We start from the raw sequence: 15,966 nt of genomic DNA, 5'->3' as shown, positions 1-15,966 counted from the left end.
ATAGCCCATAGGGGAAGGCCAGGAAGTAGCAATTTGCAGTAGTGTAGCTTTGAGAAGACAAGTATCTGCACAAGCACCTTGATAGCTTCCTGTGAGAGAAAGGACCAAATCCTTCATATATTATAAAGGAAAAATCTGCAAGACTGGGTCAGGTTTGAGAATGACAACTGGCTGTCCAATGTTATGCCAAGGTTACGAGCAGCTTCAGATGATTATACCATGGAGTTCTCAAAAGAAACTTGGATTGGCAGTTCATGGGATTTACAGAAGCTTGGTTTTGCTGGGGTTGAGCTTCAAGTGGTGGGCTGTTATCCATGAAGCAATATCAGTCAAGCAAGCTGAGATATTACTGGAAACTTGTGTCAGAAAATGGGAAGGAAAGAATTAATTGGGTGTCATCAGCAGTAGTACGAGAAGCCATGAGAAGTTATTATATCATCAAGAGAGTGAGTATACAAAGAAAAGAGAAGAGGCCTAGTACTGAGGTCTGGTAGACAGTCTACATAGATTTCCATGTTACCTGTTAGGACCAGCCTTCCAGATAGGATTGGAACCATTTCCATGCAGAGCTAGTCTCACAGATACTGGAGAGAACAGAGAGGAAGATGTGGCTTACTGTGTCAATGGCTACCAAAAGGTCCATAACAATGAAGAGAGAACAGTTTGGCAGCTTTAGCAGCATGACGTTTCACCATCACTGCTATGAGGACTGATCGGTTGAATATGGTGGTTTGTAGCCAGAATGATTCAGATTGTGGAGCTGGTTCTGTGTGAGGAAAAAAGATCATTGATTGTAGACTGCTCGTTCAAGAACTTCTGAGAGGAAAGAGAGAAGTGATACCGGTCTGTAATTGCTCATGTTGGCGCTGACAAATCTGGCCTTCTTAAGGATTGGTACCACCAGGGTGGTACCAGAGAATAAGGAGTTGTTGATGGCAGAGATGGATGGAAGCAGAAGCAATTGTTTGGAACAGAGTAGAAGGAATGGGATTCAGCAGGCATGTAGTTGGATTGCTGGAAGTCAGGAGTTGAAGGATTTTGTGTTGAAGGAGAGAAGAGAAAAAAAGCCACAAAATTGGATGTAGATGTATGAACACTGGTGGAAAGAGTGGGAACAGAGGAAAATGACTGGTAGATTGCTGCAACCTTCTCCTAAAAGAAGCTTTCTGTCAATGGGGAATTGTCTCAAGAGGATGTCATGCTCATCAGTGTAGTTGTTTAGGGAACCTGGAGGGTGGTAAATTAGTGGGGAAAGACACTATAAATAGTGTGAAATTTGAAAGAAGAGACTGAAAGAGCAGAGAAGGAAATTGGGGTGAAATGCCACTTTTGAGACAACAGTAAACCTATGCTGTTACCTCTGCCAATACACCATGGTGAATAAAAAGGCAGAGGACAGGGCAGTCAGAATCATGGAGTTCTCATGGGTGATCTAAATTTCCTGTCAGGAAGTGTAGGGAGTGGAGGGATGCTAGGATTGAAATTAAATCAGCTTTCAGGACATCCTAAGAATTCACATAAGAATCTCATGTCTATGCCCATTTACAAACACCCCTGCTTTCAAATACAGCAACTGTCTGAGAAGAACTCAGAAAGAAAGAAAAAGCCAGTGCTGAGGTACAGGATGCAGCAGTTACTGCTGTTGTGTAGCTCTAATTATATTTGCAGTTTACAATTATATTTAAAATGTAATATAGTCCCTGCTAGAGACCAAACCAAATAATAAAACATCAAAAATGGACAAAAGTCCAAATGTTGACTAAAAACTGATTAGACATGATCCAATTTTACAGTGGTCATCACATTTCCAATAGAGTATAGAAAGGCACAAAGCAAGACATTGTTGCATTTTTTGTGGTGGGGTGTATTCTGTATTAATTTAATGATGTTTAAGAGACAAGATTTACTCATATAGACACTAGGCCAAAAGAGACAAAGGTAAGTTTCTTTACAAACTTCCGTATTTACAATAAATAATTAGGCAAAAATAAATAAATAAATAAGTAAGTAATATATATATATATATATATATATATATATATATATATATATATATATATATATATATAATAAGAGACCACTACAAAATTATCAGTTTCTCTAGTTTTACAATTGATGGGTATGCATTTAACCAGGCTGAGCAGTTTTGTTTTATTCTATAAATTACTGGCAACATTTCTTCCAAATTCCAAATAAAAATATTGCATTTTAGAGCATGTTTTTTTTAATGAAAATGACTAATGGTCAAAACAGTTACAGAAATTTCAGACCACAAATGCAAAGAAAACAAGCTCATATTCACAATGACACAGTATTAATATTTCAAATAGGGTGTGTCAAGAAATAAATATTTGGTGGAATAACCCTGATTTTTAATTACAGCTTTCATGCGTCTTGGCATGGTTTCCGCCAGTCTTTCATATTGCTGTTCGGTAACTTTACGCCACTCCTGGCACAGAAATTCCAGGAGCTCGGCTTTGTTTGATGGCTTGTGACCATCCATCTTCCTCTTGATCACATTCCAGAGGTTTTCATTGGGGTTCAGGTCTGGAGATCGGGTAGCCATGATTGGGTCTTGATCTGGTGGTCCCTCATCCACAGTTTGACCTGGCTGTGTGACATGGAGCATTGTCCTATTTAAAAAAACAATCATCAATCTTCAGAGTTGGGGAACATTGTCAGAGCAGAAGGAAGCTTTCCTCCAGCAGTTTTGTAAGTGGCTTGATTCATGTGTCCTTCACAAAGACAAATCTGCCTCATTCCAATCTTGCACCAAAATTTCATAGTGGATGCGAGACACTCTGGCGTGTAGGCCTCTCCAGGTCTCCGTCTAACCATTACACAACCAGGTGTTGGACAAAGCTAAAAATTGCGCTAATCAGAGAAGATGACCATACTCCATTCCTCTACGGTCTAATCCTTATAGTCTTTTGCAAACTTCAGTCTGGCACTTCTTTGCATCTAAATGATGAAGGCTTTTTTTCTAGCTTTGCACAACTTCAGCCTTGTCTCCAGAAGCCTGTTTCGAACCATCCTCGCTGTGCAATTCACTCCAGCTGCTGCATGCCATTCTTTTTGTAGTTCACTTGACATCATCTTATGGTGATAAGTGACATTCGAATGAGGTGGTGATCATCACGGTGGGTAGAGTCGTTTTTGAACTCTGCCAGTTTGTAGCTGTTGTTGTTGCATGCGTTTGCTGCTTGACCTTGTTCTTATGAACTGTAATTTTTGAAATTTTCAAGATAGAAGCAACCTGATGCTCACTGTATCCCTCTGCCAGTAAAGCTACAATTGAACCCTTCTTTTCCTCATTAAGAACCTTACTTTTCAAGTCTTTGGGCATGGTCTGTTGCTGTATTTTGACAATACTTACTTTTTGGGTAGTCCTAGCACTGCTTTTCCCATCCAACTAGTTCTATAAGGAGAGAATATTGATGACAGCAGCAGTGGTTTTTATACTGTTGCTCATTACAGTAGGATTTTGTTAAGGTGATCACCTATTCAGCATCTCATTAAGTAGAACGAGGTGTGTCTGTGAAGGAATTCAACAAACACTTGAATGGAATGGCTGCTCTACATGTGGAGATGCTGATTTAAGAAAAAATTGGAGTGGTGGTCTCTTATTTTATTTCTAGAGCTGTAGATACACACAAACAAGCTATTTTGCAAAACAAAAGATCATTGGTGAGATTCGAACAACTCAAAGTAATCAACAAACATAAAACCAAATTGAAACAGACAAACAATGAAAATTAAAAGTTGCAGCCCTTTCTATTTCTGATATAAGGCCATAAGGCATTGGTCTACAATACATCCATACATACAGAGTGCAATACAAAGCAAAAATTTGTCACTGTCACGGGACGCTCCCCCCCCACGAGTCACATGGTACAGCCTGCCGCGTGCAGGGGGTGGTTCATCTTGTGTGTGGCCACGCCTTTTGTGATTACGCACACTGGCATGGGGTTTAACGTTGTTATGTCTATTTAAATCTTTGCTGGTGTGTGTATGGTGTTGGTCATTGTTAGTCTGCTGTTATGTTAAGCGCGTATGTAGTCCTTGTTAAGTGTTATTGTGTAGTGTGTTGTGTTAATTATGGAAGTCATGTATTTTGTTAATATTGTGTATGAGTGCCACCAGTGTTGTTTGTGTCTTTCGTTAATAAATGTTTCACCTTATCGAGGGAGTCTATGCGTCCTGCTCCACGCCCATCGGCACTTGGGCCAGCAGATTCGTTACAGTCACTCAATTATTTCTCTCTGCCTGGCTGAGCCCTGCTATTTAAAAAAAAAAAAATTGGATTTCAAACAATAAAATATTTATAGCATTCAGAACTGAAGCTATAATGCTGATAGATGGCCAAGAAAAATTACAAAAGCATAACTGCTAAGACAGTAGGTTGAATTGGTTGCAAAGTGATATACACTCATTTAGCTAGTCTGGGAATCATTCCTGTAAATACAGAAGTCATTTGTATTTTCAATTAATCTTAATAATCAGAGCAAATCAAGAGTCAGATTAATATACAGAGCTGGAATGAGTCAGTCATGACATGCAGGGATAGCAGCAAAATATTGAAATAATTTAAATAATTATGGGGGTCCAAAATTAATGATAAAACACATCAAGTCTGGCCTTAAAGTTCACCATGAAACATTTAAACATATTTAACATTTTAACATAATGTCATATTAACACTTGTCAGCACTCCTCTTCAGGTATTTGATTTTTAAAATATTTTTGGTATTTTATAATTTTCTTATCAATTTACTGTATAGTTAGTTAACCTGCACATATAACTAATTGTAGGTGTGTCATCATAAATAATAGGTTGGATTGCTCAGGCCTACTTTACAAATGCAAAGATCTTGCTCCTTTAATTCAATCAACACTATGAAAACAAACAAACAAAACAAACAAGAACATTGTAATCATATTCTTGCTCCTTTAATTCAATCAACATTACAAAAACAAACAAACAAAACGAACAAACAAGAACATTGTAATCATATTCTGCAAAGTGATAACCAATTAACAAAAAGACTACTCAGGGAAGATGCTCCTCTTTTTAATTAAAACTGTACCAACTTGAGACATTCATGCAAAATCCACAATGTCCTATCTATGTAGACCTTCAAGAGGTGTCTGTTTATGAAAGACTCATTTTATAGGTTATTTGAAGGTAAGCTTCTGTCACACAAAATGGGACTGAAGGTTTTTCTTGCATTAGCAAGTGATATTTTCTCTTCTACAAATGTAATCACACAATTTTGGTGAGTCATAGCATGAAACTTTATTATTGACTTACATAACTAATAGCATTGTTCTCTAATTATTGGCCATTTATCAACAGTTAGGTAAAGCCATAACCATGCAACACTGGGGGTAATCAATGCATAATGTCTTTAAAAATGTAAAATTCTACACAGCAGCAAATATAAGCAAATGTCCTGATACATTTTATCACTTTATCAGCAGTCTGTTCGGATAAAATACAAGAATGCAAAAGCATGACGTAGAAGATTCAGTCCATCTTGGGAGGTGGTCCCTTGGGAGGGAGAAGCCAGAACAGCAATCACTAGCAAGACAAGCATATTGAATTTCTGAGCCAGCCATCTCTGGCCACTCACCACTTACAAAAACCAAACCGTGTATCAAATCTTGGAGTCTTGGGGGAAAAAATTAATACCAACTTGAGATAAACTTACACTCACTCTCAAATGGCACCTTGAAGACCCAGACCTTTAGGATACCTCATCCTTCTGCAGTTATCATTATTTTAGGACCCAATTAATTAGGCCTAATAGAGATCTTCAGATAACCATACACAAGGCATTGGAAAAAGGAATGGGAATAACAATAGTGAGAAAGAAAGAGACAGATAAAAAGAGAGGAAAGGTCAGGAGAAATGGGGTAGATACAGACCTGATAAAATATGGTTAAAAGGGCTGAGAAAGAAATATGGTGTATACTAGTTACAAAAAAATGATGATTTGTATTTTTACTTTAGTTAAAATAAATGTAATCAAGTCACTTCCATCCCATATTCATAACTCATAACAGAAGAGTAGTAATAAAGTTATTAGATGTAATAAATACATTATTTCAATTGTAGCAGGAAATTGATATGTTAATATGATAGTCACTTCCATGTTGCTGGGGGCTTCTTTAAAAAAAAAAAAAAAAAAAAAAAAAGGTTGTTTTAGTAGCTTTGAAAGTAACTTTGAAACTAGCAATCCAGCAAGCTTGCAAAACTCTTGTTTTTCTCCTCCCAATTTTCTGATTCTAAGCTCTGGTGTCACTGCTTCTTTTGGAAAATATTTAAAAATCACACCAAATATATGGCAGTCCATCCTATGAACACACACACACACACACGTTTAGAACAAGCCTAGATCTCATATTATCAGTTACAATACAAATAGTGAGACAACAGTCTTACAATCACTGGACAGATGGTTGGATTAGTTATTATAAGACATTTGGATACTGGAATTAATATAGGGACATATGCTTAATCACTGTAGGCACAAAAGACTAAATGGACTAAATTCTCATCACATTAGAATAATGGGCCAGATTTTCATGAGGCTATGTTCAATGTCTTATGTAGAGTGCAAAGTCATAAGGGTGTGTCCAAAAGAGGTGCTATTGTCATGCAGTCAAAAATCATTTAGTACTGTCTGAAAATTTTTGGTTAGCGGTTGGTAACTATGTCCATTTGTTTCCATACAGTGTCAATTTGTCAAGGTGACTTGTACTGGCAGCACTGATTTAATTAAACAACAACATGCATCTCATTAGAAAACTCTAGAAAAAATTAGAAAAATTTGAACATTTTGAGGCCAGCCAGGATCTGGTGAAGTTCTCATGCATGTCCCTTGTGGGAAACATGTTGCATCATAACATAACAGTCTGTTTGTGACACTATGCTGTAAGGGGAAGGGAAAGAATATGAGAAAAGTGAACAGTGAGCAGCAAGTTAGAAGAACCCAAACTCAGCTGACGGATTTGTGCAGGGTCTGCATTAAGAAGGAGGTGGAGAAAATTATAGTGGATCCACCCAATTCCCTTTACCGTCTCCTCCTTACAGTCTGTGCAGCTTCCATCAGGTGATGGAGGATGCCAGGGGCTATAAAGAATATTTACAAGTCATTCATACCAAAAACATTGGAGATCATGATTTCTAAACTGTGGGAATGATTCAGTATTTGGATGGTTGTGTGTTTTATACAGTCTGTTGTAAGTCTTGTTAATTGTTTTGAAATGTTTTAATGCCATGAGCAACCAAAGACACATTTCTGCATTGTGGACAAAAACAGCAATTAATCAATTACTTAAATCTCCTATTTCTTTGCATGAACCTTCTCAGAATTTGCAACGCTCAAGTCATGAAATTACCAAAATGCCCCTTGTGCTGGCACTATAGATGTGTACTAATGGCACTATAGATGTGTACAAATGGAAGTGCTAATAATCAGAAGCTCTTCTCTCTGTCTTTGTTCTCTTGATACAAGAACCCTACTGAATGTCACCAATTTTCTTTACTGTATAAAAATAAAATTTCATGGTAGTTGAAAATTATTTATTCCTGTCCACAAGTGACACTCCCAAATCCATTCATGCATTTCAGCTATAACCTGAAGATGTTCATGAATAGCATCTTGAGGCAGTTCAGCTAAAAAGGGTGTGGCCGGCCCATCCATCAGAACTGTTTATGGTTCAGCAGTTGGCCAGTTCCATGCTGACACTAACAGTGTCTGGAGCCCTGATGAGACCACCGGGAACTCTGAGACATCCATCACTCTGACAGACAAAGGATGCCCACCGCCCCTGAGGGTAAGAACACACAACTTGTACTGGCAGCAGATTTATTGCCCTCATAAATACTCAGCTAATAGATAACTCATAAACAGCCAATCAGAGGCACTGGACTCCACCCACATGGAGCTCACAACACCTGTAATATTCTGCATATTTTAACACATTATACACTGTTTCAACAGCCAGGTTGCACATTTACAGGTGAAATGAACTGCATGAATGTACAAATTAGTTTTACAAATTTAGTTGTCCACCCTCAGCCATAACTCCCAAGACTGCACATACCTTTGCCCTGCCTCTTCCTCCTACTGATTACTTTTACCCATTCCTTGTGTGTTTTCACATTCCCTGTAATTTACCTTATTTAATTTGTTCATCTTTCTGTTGATGAAGTCTTACACGGCTTAGCTGTGTTTGAGTCCCAGCTGTTTTGCCACACTTTGTATATTATCGTGTGCCAATCTGGTTTTGACCCTTTGCCTGTTCCTTGTTTCTGCCCTACATTCCCAGTATGCCCTGTATGTAGACCACTCTACCTAGCCTATTGTTGCTTTTATTTTTTTTGCCTCGGCTTTTGGATTTGTTTGTCTTTCTCTGTATCAAACTTGTGTCCTTATCTTTGAGAGAGCCAGGTTGCTCATTTACAGGTGAAATGACTTTTTTTTTTCCACATTTAATGCATGGCAGATTATTTTTTTAAATGCACTCACTGTGTTTTAATGTGTGTTACTATTGCTGTGGAAAATATAGGTGAATGCTAAATCACACATCCTTCCTCCAAAATAAATGTTTTTAAAAAACAACACTTTTACATTAAATCACTTTCACAATGTCACGTCCACAGACCCGAGCGTTCCCCATTTCCCAGGCATCCTAGTTACTTCCGGGTTTACGTCAGTCTCTGTGGTTACCTCTCTCCGCCCCTTAGTCCCAGATGTTTTGAGTTTGTCCCTAATTGTAGCGTTATAAAAACCCCGTCCCTACGTATCTTGTTTGTTGGTCATTGTCTTAGAGTGTCTTTCATGGTTTCTGGTCAGTTCTCATTTGTTCTCTCTGTTTGGTTACCCTTGCTGCATGTTGCTTTCCTTGTTTAGTTCTGTATCTTCGTCGTCAATATTGTTTGTTCAACTTACGTAGCCCGGTTCTGTGTTGTTCCCGTTTGTCTGTCTTTATGCTCACAGTTATGTTTTATTATTGTTGTTCTCCGTTAGTCTTTCCTTAATGTTTTATTCCCTTGTTGCCCATTTCTCACCATCACCCTGTTATCGTATTTTTCTGTTAGCCTGTTTGTTCTTCATTCTATTCTGTTCTATTAGTTTGTCAGTTATTAAATTTATTATTTATTTATCTTATTCAATCAGTTTGGTTCGTTATGGTGTCGTCACTTCGCACGTGTGTTCGCTCTCCACCTCCTCCCGCGTTACAAACGACCAAATCTTTAAAACTGTCGAGTCTAAAATATGTGTAACTAACTTCCTTAAATCTAACAACATACGTGCTCTCACAGTAGCATCTATCATGGTTTTTAATGCACTGGATATTTGTTACAGAGCCTGACACGTTTGTCACATTTTCACAGATTCCATTGATTGAATCTATTTCCTTAACTCAGACACTGAATCACTCTTTATGGATTAATTAGCATTCCTTTATGTCCACAGCTAGAGTGCCTATGAAGCACTGTTTTATTTCCACCTATAACTTCTGCAACTATAATGAAGAACAAACTTTTAAAAGAACAAATTGTAATGGAATTTGCAAAGAACAGCTCTAAAGTCACCACAACCAATAGATATTTGGTTGTAAAAATGAAATTTATGATCTGTTTGATGGAAACATACCACAGAAGGAAAACATGGAAGAGCTTCAGTGCAGGATTAACATGAGGCTGCACTTTAAAGCCAGATGACTATGAAAGACAGGTCAGCCTGAAACTGTTCTGTGGACATAATGGAGAGAAGGCCTTCAAATATTAGAATTTACACAGAAATGTTTTGCAAATACTTCCAATCAATACTTGCTTGAAGTACGTTTTAAAAGTGTTTTAAAATCTGTCAAAATGAACTATAACTGCATGTGTTGAAATGTCCATAATACAAACCTTTGGACTGCAATGTTAAAAGAAAAAAAAACTGTCTCACTTTGTCCACTTTTAGTGAATATACAGTATTGTGCAACAACTGTGAAATTCTATATGTAATATCCAGTTTTAATATCAACTAGAGTGAGCAGAGAGAATCATAATGAAGTCACAATCACTTTCACAAAATTTACCTTTTCTCACATACAAACAAAATTATGGATTTATGACCTTTTTAATGCTAACCTGTCAATAGTGTTAAACCCATGTGAATATGGACTGCAGAGGCTCATAGCTTGGCCCATGTGACCCTTGACTTCTAGGAATTACTCCTGCTTAAGCAAAGCTGTTTTATAGTGACTAAATGGGCCATGATCATGTTTCTTACCCTTATTTCAGTATATCCCTCTTTGGCTCAAAAAAGAAGAACATTAAAGATTATCACAGTAATCAAAGAGTGAAATCTCAACAGCTTTTGGTGAAGGCAGCAGTGAGGTAGTTTGGGCATTCAGCCACTGAGCTTAGCTGCTCGCTTCAGCTTGTTATAATGGGTGAATGTAACCCTTTAATTCTCTCCGCTATCTGTCTAAACCAGGGACAAAACAATACTTGCAAGGCTTTGATTTTACTGGGTTTTTTTTGTTTCCTTCCAGTAGTTGTGGACTTAATTGGATGTTCATGCTTGATTTCAGGCTTTCTGGGGTTATTTAGTAAACTGTAATATCAGTTTGTTAAAAGTTACCACAGTGCTGGATACATAGGCTATTATGTGGGTGTAGACCATCACGTAACTTTGGTGGGCAAACAGAAAAGAGTTCATTACTTATTAATATAAACTATACAGAGCTATCCCTGACCTCCCTGGAGCTCCAGGTAAAATTGTGCATGAGTTTCATTTAATGTATTTGAATGTATGAACTCATGTGATGTGATTATATTTTCCATGCTACAATTTACAATCACATTTGCCTCTTGATGTTTATCAAACATAGTAAATGTGTTTCACTCTCACATTTGATATACAAAATGTACAGAACACAGCCCTGGAAGTGGCTTGACAAGCAAGCAAGACACAGACAGACAGATGCACTGTGACCAGTTAGGTTAGTGAGACAGACTAAAGAGAGAGAGCTTGATTTGCAAGCCAGCAAATGAACTTAATGTTACTGTTATTTGCTCACATCAAACTTGGAGATGAGAGAACAAGTTTATCTTGTGCAGTTCACTCTCATTATGTTCTTTTTACTTCAGGTCATGAACAGAGGATAGTTCTACTCAATCATCTCACCAAAATTGTAAACATAAACACCTAATTGATATGAGGTGGAGGCAGGGCCCCTGTGTAATTTGTGGGGACTTACACAACTTATGTTGTGAGCATATGTACTCAACCGACTCTGAAAATACACACACACACACAGATACATAACAGAGGACAACCTCTAATTTAGCATTGATGTCCAAGCAATAGATGGAAAGCAACAGAAATCTGGTATTCTCTGTCTTTGTTTATAAATGTACATTATATTCATATTTTAAGCAAACTTGACTCAACACAGCTTGTGGAAAGTGTAGCTAAGCATGAGTAGAATTATGTTTGATTTTAGCCACACCATACCATCAGATAAACCATTTGAAATACATTTTTAACAAGGACTAGAGAAGAAAATTAACAGGTTGGCTTAAATCATTAAAATATGAAGCCCATAATGAAGGCTATAATGATTTCTCTCAACATAAGCTGCTGTTACTGTTTTGCATATTCACTGAGATCAGAATTTTTCCTCTACATTATTCTTCCTATCACTGTGCAACGCACATTTACATGTGCAAACCATTGTTTTGTTTCATCGATAACTTGCATTTATTTTCTTTACCTTTTTGGGTCTTCTCATCCTGTCTGTTTCATTCTCCTTCGATGTTCTGTCATCTACTTCTCCCACCCCTTTTTTCCCTCCAAAACTGTCAAACAGACTATTTTTTCAGTTACATAAGTTACATTATTCTGACACACACTGATGAAATGAGGTAGGGGAATAAGAGAGATATGCTGATAGTACAAAAATCAGTTCTCAAAACGTAAGACCAGTTTTAATTTAGATACATGCGCTTTTTGTCATCTTAGCCACTGATCATTATTCAAAGTGTATGTGATGATATTATTAATTTAATATCATGCAAAAATACCACTGAATTTTCTTTCAAATAAAATATATAATTTAGTACTAAACATTTAACAATAAAATCTAATTGAAATTACTAGATTACTATGTTTATTACATGTATTTTTGTTCACAAATGTTCATATTTGCCTATTGGGGACAAAAATAAACAGAAAGTGGTTGAAATTGTTTTTGAGATTTAGAGAGTGAGATGAATGAAACCAATTGGAACCACAGCTGGCCTAGTTAGTATTCAGTTGAGGCTGAAGGTTTTGCTCTGGTGTTTATAGTGTTCTGCTGACAGTAAAGGTCAGACCACAATGGGCCAGCAATCTGTTAAGCTCTCTCAACATGCTTCTCACCCACCCACCTAGATGATGCACAATGAATTTAGACTACCTGCATGCATGCACACAGCCATGCACACAATCTATTAAAGTCATCAATTCTTGTTGATGTTATTGAAAGTTAATTAGACTTGAAGTTTGTTTTTTTTTTATGTAAAAATAGCTCAAATATTTCATTGAATTGTGGGTCACACTGGCTGCTATCCACATTCCCATGTCTTGAGAAAAATATCCCCAGTATGTAAAGTTATTGAAGGTTGGCCTTTAAGATAAGATATATGTTGTACACAAGCTGAAACTGAATTAAATGCATTCTACTTACAGGTTATATACTAATTTGTATTTAATTAGCATTGTACTACAGAAGGTGATGTGAGGAAAATGTGCACTTATGCCTTGTTTCTATATGTAAAATAACTCCTAAAATATTCTGATACGATGACATGTAATCCAAAATAGATTGGCTCTATACCCGTGGAAACAGTACTTTCAGTCGATACTGAAAAGCTAGATATGATTAATAGCATTGCATTGCATTTTTAAATTAGCAAATACTATGAGGCTCCTAATAAATGATAAACACTACAAAAGCTTCTTTTGTTGGGAACATAGTATTTGAGTTCGATCCTATGTTAGGACAGTAGGGTTCTACTTCTAAACAAAGTCCAAAAATTAAAATGCACAAAGTAATAGAAGTAAGATGCCCAAGCTCATATGAATAAAAACATGTTATATTCCTATTCAAAAACAAATTTACACAGAGAACTGATTAAAACAGAATCTTCTATATCTTCATGAAACACACAAATGTCTTCCTAGCCCAACAGTTTCAAAACCAAACCACATTCACCTAACCGTAGTTATACTAAAATCTGAAAAAAAATAAATGAACAGATTTATTATTAACTATAAATGTATAATGAATTCAATTTCTTATGCTCTCCAAATAGAAATAACCATATTTTCACCACTCTGATGTCCAGTTCATCTGATGAGCATGGGTGTGGTGTGTTTTGGTCAACATATACAGTCTTTATCTTAAATAATGCCTCTGTCTCAATGATCTGAACACACATTATCATCATCAGGGCCAAGACCACAACATCACCAAACCCCACCGGCCAGTGACATTTCAGCATCTGTAATTTCCTGAGAGATTTGGAGCAGTGGGATTACTCTTACTCTGAACTGATGCTAATTGTTACAAAATATTACAGTCACTGGAACACCAGCAAAGCACAAAGGTCAGAACCAAAAACTTAACTGCAGAAACTCTGTCATTCTGTCTCCAACTGTCACGGAACGCTACCTTTCCTGCTGATCAGGTGGTACGGCCTGCTGCGTGCATTGGGAGTTTCTCCTTGACTGTGACTTGTCTTATTTGTAACCTATGTTGTTTAGCACACACCTGCATCTAGTTTAGTCTCATTATGTCTATATGTGTTTAAACCCCTGTAGGTGTGTGCATTGGTGTCGGTCATTGTTTGTGTTGCCTTTGTTCATAGTCACATTGTTCATGTTCTCTGTTTACACTATGTGTGTGTGCCACTATGTAGAATGAATATGTACATCCTGCTCCCTGCCCTGTGGCATTTGGCCCGTTACACCAACAGAACAGAGATTTTCTGTTGGTATTGATTTGTATTTTTTTGTTCAATATATAAAATAAAGTGCAATAATAATAATAATAATAATAATTATTATTATTATTATTAATTATTATTGTGAATATTATTATTATTATTATTATTATTATTATTATTATTATTATTATTACTGTTATTTTATTATTATTATTATTATTATTATTATTATTACTACAATTTTAAAAAATTAAATAGAAACTTGCATAAAACTTACAAGCAGAGGTCACACTTTACTGAATCCCTTAGGCAATCTTGTGCAAAGTTTTAGCTGCCAGAGCACATAAATGTATCAAAACTGAAATTTAGGCCTCAACTCTAATGCACGTCACACTGACACACAACTATGACAGCACTTTAAATGGAGCAGCTAAAAAGGTCTAAAGAAAAACTCAATCGCCTGGCATGGAACAATTTCACTCATTTCTTTCAGAAGATGCATGCCCCCTAATTATGTCTTCAGAGAATGTGGCACCTTTGCTCTAAATGTCTCCTTTACAGATTCAAAAGTGGAAGGGCCAACATCCTCTCTTAAGCAATAAATTGAACCATGGATGAGCAACTTGACAGGAGAACTCATGGAATGACACATCCACAGAAACAACTGCAAGAGACTGTCAAAGTGAAGACCAAAAAGGTAACACTAATGACAAGCACTTTTCAGAGGCATTTAAATTTTTATGCAACAAGCTTGAGATAAAACCTAAAAGGCCTGTAGGTCTTTTAAAGTATGTGGTGAAAGATTGTGCTGAATACTAATGGAACATCAGTGTCCTCCACCCAGACCTTCAACTATGGTATGAAAAAGCTACCAAGTGCAGCTGTCAGCTTCACAGTGTCCAACTCATGGATTCAGCAGAAAGTTAAAATTAGAACCAAAGCTGATGTTATTTACTTCTCACCTTGGTTTTTTTTATATATATATATATTATATATATATTTCTTGAGGTGAAACCCAAACGCATAACAGACATATTGCTTTCTTGAGCTCAACTTAAGAGAAGAACCCAAGAGACCCCATAACCCAATAACATGTTAACTTATGTTGGACTGAATAAATCAGGTAGCACTTTATTTGTAGAAAGTTGTTTTGATCCAAATGAACCTGTCAGACAAGTCATCTTGATCAGCTGAAATTGATCAAAGTAACAGTTGTCTCAAAGTACTGTGAAGACATTATCAAAGTTAGTTTTATACTAACTTTGAAATTTTAAAATTAGCTCTTGTTAAAAATCATGCAATTAGATAATTTTGTTGTATGCAAATATCTTATGCACTGTAGTTGTATTTTATCTGATTAAGTTATAATGTGTATGAGCATATTGAAATGGTCATGTTACCAGAATGAATACAGCAAAAAGGCCTTCACATTCCAAAAAAGCTTTGCTGTGGGACATTTAGACAGAGTTCACATTTTTTGAAGGATAAAAAATGGAATATGCAATGAGCTGCCTTTTCACTTGTGGGAGCAGTCTGTATTTTTTGTTGTTAAGAAGTCAGTGTTGTAACCCACTCAGCAGTGGTTTTTTTAGGATTTAGTTAGCTATTGCTAAATTCTTGTTTATTAGACTAACCCAAACACAAGACTGCTGCCTTCTTGTTTATCTGATTGGTACTCACACCACTCAGTTGCTTTAAGTTGAACTTATTTTTGTCTAGGGTGCATAGTAATCCAGGCACACTGCATGCATTAACAGTGAGCAAAAAAAATGTTTAATAAAAAAAAAAAAAAAAAAAAAACAAAACACAACAACAACATAGAGTGCCTTACTCTGCAATGTACAGTTTAACAGTTTCAACCCCATTTTGTCATAATTTTGGTAATACTCTAGGAGATTTCCCAGAAACAACACTAAATCCAGGGTATGAGGTAAGAAATAAAACCAAACAAAAAACTGTCACGGTTG

At 36.5% G+C, this 15,966-nt stretch overlaps 1 protein-coding gene across 1 annotated transcript in view; it reads right to left on the bottom strand.

The window, feature by feature from the left end:
• The window catches only part of raly (RALY heterogeneous nuclear ribonucleoprotein), a 65,099-nt gene that overhangs the window by 37,877 nt on the left and 11,256 nt on the right, over positions 1-15,966 (bottom strand). Inside the window, exon 2 of the mRNA XM_081718531.1 lies at positions 4,178-4,280. The gene's annotated coding sequence lies outside the window, so the exon portion shown is untranslated. The remainder of the gene's footprint in view (positions 1-4,177; positions 4,281-15,966) is intronic.

Source organism: Electrophorus electricus, chromosome 7 (genome assembly GCF_041902795.1).
Source record: "Electrophorus electricus isolate QZ-2024a chromosome 7, ASM4190279v1, whole genome shotgun sequence".
NCBI lineage: Eukaryota > Metazoa > Chordata > Actinopteri > Gymnotiformes > Gymnotidae > Electrophorus > Electrophorus electricus.
This window is presented reverse-complemented; position numbering and strand designations above follow the sequence as displayed.